Source organism: Alosa sapidissima, chromosome 16 (assembly GCF_018492685.1).
Source record: "Alosa sapidissima isolate fAloSap1 chromosome 16, fAloSap1.pri, whole genome shotgun sequence".
In the NCBI taxonomy this organism is placed as follows: Eukaryota; Metazoa; Chordata; class Actinopteri; order Clupeiformes; family Clupeidae; genus Alosa; species Alosa sapidissima.
The window spans coordinates 17,061,050-17,066,049 of NC_055972.1; the positions used below are offsets into that span (position 1 = coordinate 17,061,050).

Sequence of the window (5,000 nt, forward strand, 5' to 3'; positions counted from 1 at the left end):
TCTGCTTGACAGGCTCTTGGCCGAGAGGCCCGGAGTGGACTGTAAAAGGCGTGGGAGAGCGAGGGAGCCGGGGAGTGGTCATCTAGCCTGCTGCAGCGCTGGCCACGGTTGCAGGGCCGTTTTATAGTCACTGCACCACTGAGCTCTGTCAGCCTGCACCATAAGGGCCCAGTGTTTGGCCACGCCGCTCTATGGAACTACTCTGTGTCTGTGCGTGTGTCTGTGTGTGTGTGCTAGTGTGTGTGTGTGTGTCTGTCTGTGCGTGTGTGTCTGTGTGTTTGTGTGTGTGTGTGTGTCTGTCTGTGTGTGTGTGTGTGTGTGTGTGTGTGTGTGTCTGTCTGTGTGTGTGTGTGTGTGTGCGCTTGCATTAGAGGGCCCCAGCGCGGAGCTGTGTGTGGTGGCCCTGTTAGCCCTGCTAGCTCTGCTCTGCACTGGCCTGATGCAAGGCTGCAGAGAGAAGAGCAAGTGCGGCACTACATCATTCACACTGCGCTATCATGCAGCCCAGCACCCCCTCTCCCCTCCCCTCCCCTCTCCTTCCCCTTACCTTACACTCCTCTCTTCACATCTCCTCCTCTCCTCTCCTCCCCTCTCCTTCCCCTTACCTTACACTCCTCTCTTCACATCTCCTCCTCTCCTCTCCTCCCCTCTCCTTCCCCTTACCTTACACTCCTCTCTTCACATCTCCTCCTCTCCTCTCCTCCCCTCTCCTTCCCCTTACCTTACACTCCTCTTCACATCTCCTCCTCTCCTCTCCTCCCCTCTCCTTCCCCTTACCTTACACTCCTCTTCACATCTCCTCCTCTCCTCTCCTCCCCTCTCCTTCCCCTTACCTTACACTCCTCTTCACATCTCCTCCTCTCCTCTCCTCCCCTCTTTCTCTGATCTCTCCTCTCCTCCCTTTCTCTTCTCTCCTGTTTCTTTCCTCTCCTGCTCTTCTCCATCTGTCCAGCCAGGACTGCATCACTGGCATCTCCTCACAGATGGAGAGTCTCACTCTCTCCCTCTCCGTCTCACCCGATCACTCTATCCGTCTCACTCTCTCACTCTCCGTCTCACTCTCTCACTCACTATCACTCTCTCACGCTCACTCTCCGTCTCACTCTTTCGCTCTCCATCTCACCCTCTCACTCTCCGTCTCACTCGCTCTCATTATCTCACTCCGTCTCACTCTCCATCTCGCTCTCTCACTCTACATCTCACTCACTCTCACGCTGTCACTCTACATCTCACTCACTCTCACTCTGTCTCACTCTCTCTCCACCTGTCTGTCTCTGTCTTGTCCCCTAGAGACTCTCTGGTTATCTGTGTCCCTGTGAGACAGTGTCTCATGCTTATCTGCTCAGTGGGGGCTAGTGGGGGCTAATGTTACACCAGTGCTGATTGCATGTTGTGTTTAGCTTTATCTTTACCTTTTGCCTCCCCTCATAATCAGATAGCTAGCAGTTTTACAGCCTTGCACAACATCTAACAACGGGCTTTTGGACTTAAAAGAGTTTTCTCAGCCTCTATGAGCTGCCATTGTTTAATATAATGAATATTGTTTTGGTGTCGGAAAGCACACCCATAAAGGACAATATCTGTGCAAATATGACAGGCAAGCAATGTGTCTTTATCTTCATGTTAGCTAGTATACAAAATGTTGTGGCTGTGTTCATCATCAGAGTCTTTCTCTGCCATATTCTGTAAGTGTGTAGGCTAACACGTAGGCTGTGTGCAGTGGCTGAAGGCATGGTGTGTTTGTGCAGTGGCTGAAGGTGTGTGTGTGTGTGTGTGTGTGTGTGTGCGCGTGTGTGTGTGCGCAGTGGCTGAAGGCATGGTGTGTGTGTGTGTGTGTGTGTGCGCAATGGCTGAAGGCATGGTGTGTGTGTGTGTGTGTGTGTGTGTGCAGTGGCTGAAGGCATGGTGTGTGTGTGTGTGTGTGCAGTGGCTGAAGGCATGGTGTGTGTGCAGTGGCTGAAGGCGTGGTGTGTGTGTGTGTGTGTGCAGTGGCTGAAGGCATGGTGTGTGTGCAGTGGCTGAAGGCATGGTGTGTGTGTGTGTGTGTGTGTGTGTGTGCGCAATGGCTGAAGGCATGGTGTGTGTGTGTGTGTGCAGTGGCTGAAGGCATGGTGTGTGTGCAGTGGCTGAAGGCATGGTGTGTGTGCAGTGGCTGAAGGCATGGTGTGTGTGTGTGTGTGCAGTGGCTGAAGGCATGGTGTGTGTGCAGTGGCTGAAGGCATGGTGTGTGTGTGTGTGTGTGCAGTGGCTGAAGGCATGGTGTGTGTGCAGTGGCTGAAGGCATGGTGTGTGTGCAGTGGCTGAAGGCATGGTGTGTGTGCAGTGGCTGAAGGCATGGTGTGTGTGCAGTGGCTGAAGGCATGGTGTGTGTGTGTGTGTGTGTGTGTGTGCAGTGGCTGAAGGCATGGTGTGTGTGTGTGTGTGTGTGCAGTGGCTGAAGGCATGGTGTGTGTGTGTGTGTGTGTGTGCAGTGGCTGAAGGCATGGTGTGTGTGTGTGTGTGTGTGCAGTGGCTGAAGGCATGGTGTGTGTGCAGTGGCTGAAGGCATGGTGTGTGTGCAGTGGCTGAAGGCATGGTGTGTGTGTGTGTGTGTGTGCAGTGGCTGAAGGCATGGTGTGTGTGCAGTGGCTGAAGGCGTGGTGTGTGTGTGTGTGTGCAGTGGCTGAAGGCATGGTGTGTGTGTGTGTGTGTGTGTGCAGTGGCTGGAGGCATGGTGTGTGTGTGTGTGTGTGTGCAGTGAACAGAGAGGTTGAGGATGAGAGCCTGGCTGAGGTCCAGCTGCAGACCTGCTGTGCTTCGCTGGACAGCTGAAAGGAGTCTCCCCTCCCTCCCTCTCTGCCCCCCCCCCATTTCTCTCTCTCTCTATCTCTCTTTCTTTCTCACTCCATCGCTCTCTCTCTCTCTCACTAACCCCCCCCCCTCTCTCTCTCTCTCCACTCCTGTTCCTCCTGGGGCTTTGATGTCTGGCCACAGTAGTGCTTCCTACTGTTTTAAGAGTGAGTTCTCACTGGTCCACTGCTTTTGTTTGGTTTTGCTTGTTTTTGGAGATGGACTCCCTTGTGTGAGTAAAACTAAAGTGTGCGCTTTTCCCATATGACCAGACATGTGAGTAGATGTGATGTTTTCTTTTTTCTTGGGCTAACTGTTCCTGTTCCCATTGAGAGCAGAGAGCAGTGTGATGGTGCTGCTCTTAAAGGCAGAGCCCTGCTGGAGAACCCTGCAGCGTCTTTACTGGCTCTTTTGGCGCTTTCTACACTAAACCCCAGAGAGAGATGGAGAGATGGAGAGAGATGGGGCAATATAGAGGGAGAGAGAGAGAGAGAGAGAGAGAGAGAGGGGCAATATAGAGGGAGAGAGGGAGAGAGAGAGAGATGGAGAGATGGGGCAATATAGAGAGAGAGAGAGAGGGAGGGAGAGATGGGGCAATATAGAGGGAGAGAGAGAGAGAGAGAGAGAGAGAGGGAGGGAGGGAGGGAGGGAGGGAGGGAGAGAGAGATGGGGCAATATAGAGGGAGAGAGAGAGAGAGAGAGAGAGAGGGAGCGAGAAAGTTGCGTAATGCACTTCTAAACGGACTTGTGTGAGCAGGGCGTGAAGGGTCAGCGCGCCGCACAGTGCTCATGTTTGGTGTGTGTTTGGCGTGTGTGTGTGTGTGCGTGCGACCCTGTGTGGTGCAGAGTGGAATGGAGTGTTTGGGTGGGTGTTGTGCAGTGATGTGTAGAGTGCTATTTGTGGAGGCTGGTGGGAGGTTCCAAGAGCGTGTGTCCATGAGATTGTGTGGGTGGTGAGAGTGGAGTGTGTGTGTGTGTGTGTGTGTGTGTGTGTGTGTGTGTGTGTGTGTGTGTGTGTGTGTGTGTGTGTGTGTGTGTGTGTGTGTGTGTGTGTGTGTGTGTGTGTGATAGCAGGGGTCCACCTGCATTAAATGGCTCTGACCTTTGCCTGACTATGCAATATAATTACTCATATACAGTCATACCCCCAGTACACACACACACACACACACTGAAACTACAGCCTGTAACTCCATTGTCAGCGCTTCTTGATTTGCGCTGATGTGTAAAGTGTATTCTGCATATCACATATCTTCCCATAATTGGTTTCGTGTGTGTGTATATGTGTGTGGGGGTGAGTGGGTGTGTGCATGGGCATATCATGTGTCTATCTGTAGTGTAATGAGAGAGCGTAATCTGTGTGTGTGTGTGTGTGTGTGTGTGTGTGTCTGTGTTTGTGTGTTTGAACGGCGTTTTGTTCTCTTAATAATGGAATGTAATCGGAGGCCACTCCTCTCTGTCACTAATGAGGCTTCCTCCTTTCCTTTCTCTCTCGTTCTCTCGCTCGCTCTCTCTCTCTCTCTCGTTCTCTCTCTCGCTCTCTCTCTCCCTCCTCCTTACACATATCCTGGGAGTGTGCTCTGCTGCTGGTAAAGGGTCTTCTCTCTTGGCTCAGTGAAAAACTGGTGACGTGCTTTTTTCCTAATGCAAAACATGTGGATCCCATCTGGCTGCTTTTCTCGCTCGAGAACATCAGACTGCCTAAACGAGTAAGAGAAAGAGAGAGAGAGAGATAGAGAGAGAGAGGAATGCCAAGCAGCTGTGACGGTTCCCACCCCCCTCCCCACTCACTCTTTCTTTCCTCAACTCATTTTCATTTTTTCGCTCTCTTCTTTGTGCCCCCCCCCTATATCTCTCTCTTTCGCCACCCCCCCCCCCCCCCCCCCTCTCTGCACCTCTTCTCCTCTCCCTGTCACTTGCAGCAGCAGCAGCAGCCACGGCACTAACTAACACACACACACACACACACATGTATCTTTAGCTTTACTGTCGGTGTGTATGTGTGCCTGTGGTTGGGACTATTTTATTTGTGTGAGTGTATATTTTGTATTTTATCACAGAATTATGGGTTTAGTAGGGTGTGTCTCTGTTAGGGAGCACATGAGCATGGTGTCAGATTTTCCATTATCAGCCTATTTTCCCACTTATTTGTGTGTGTGTGTGTGTGTGTG

At 52.0% G+C, this 5,000-nt stretch overlaps 1 protein-coding gene across 1 annotated transcript in view; it reads left to right on the plus strand.

Moving 5' to 3' along the window:
* The window catches only part of mcu (mitochondrial calcium uniporter), a 66,376-nt gene that overhangs the window by 44,630 nt on the left and 16,746 nt on the right, over positions 1–5,000 (plus strand). The gene's annotated exons all lie outside the window — the stretch shown is intronic.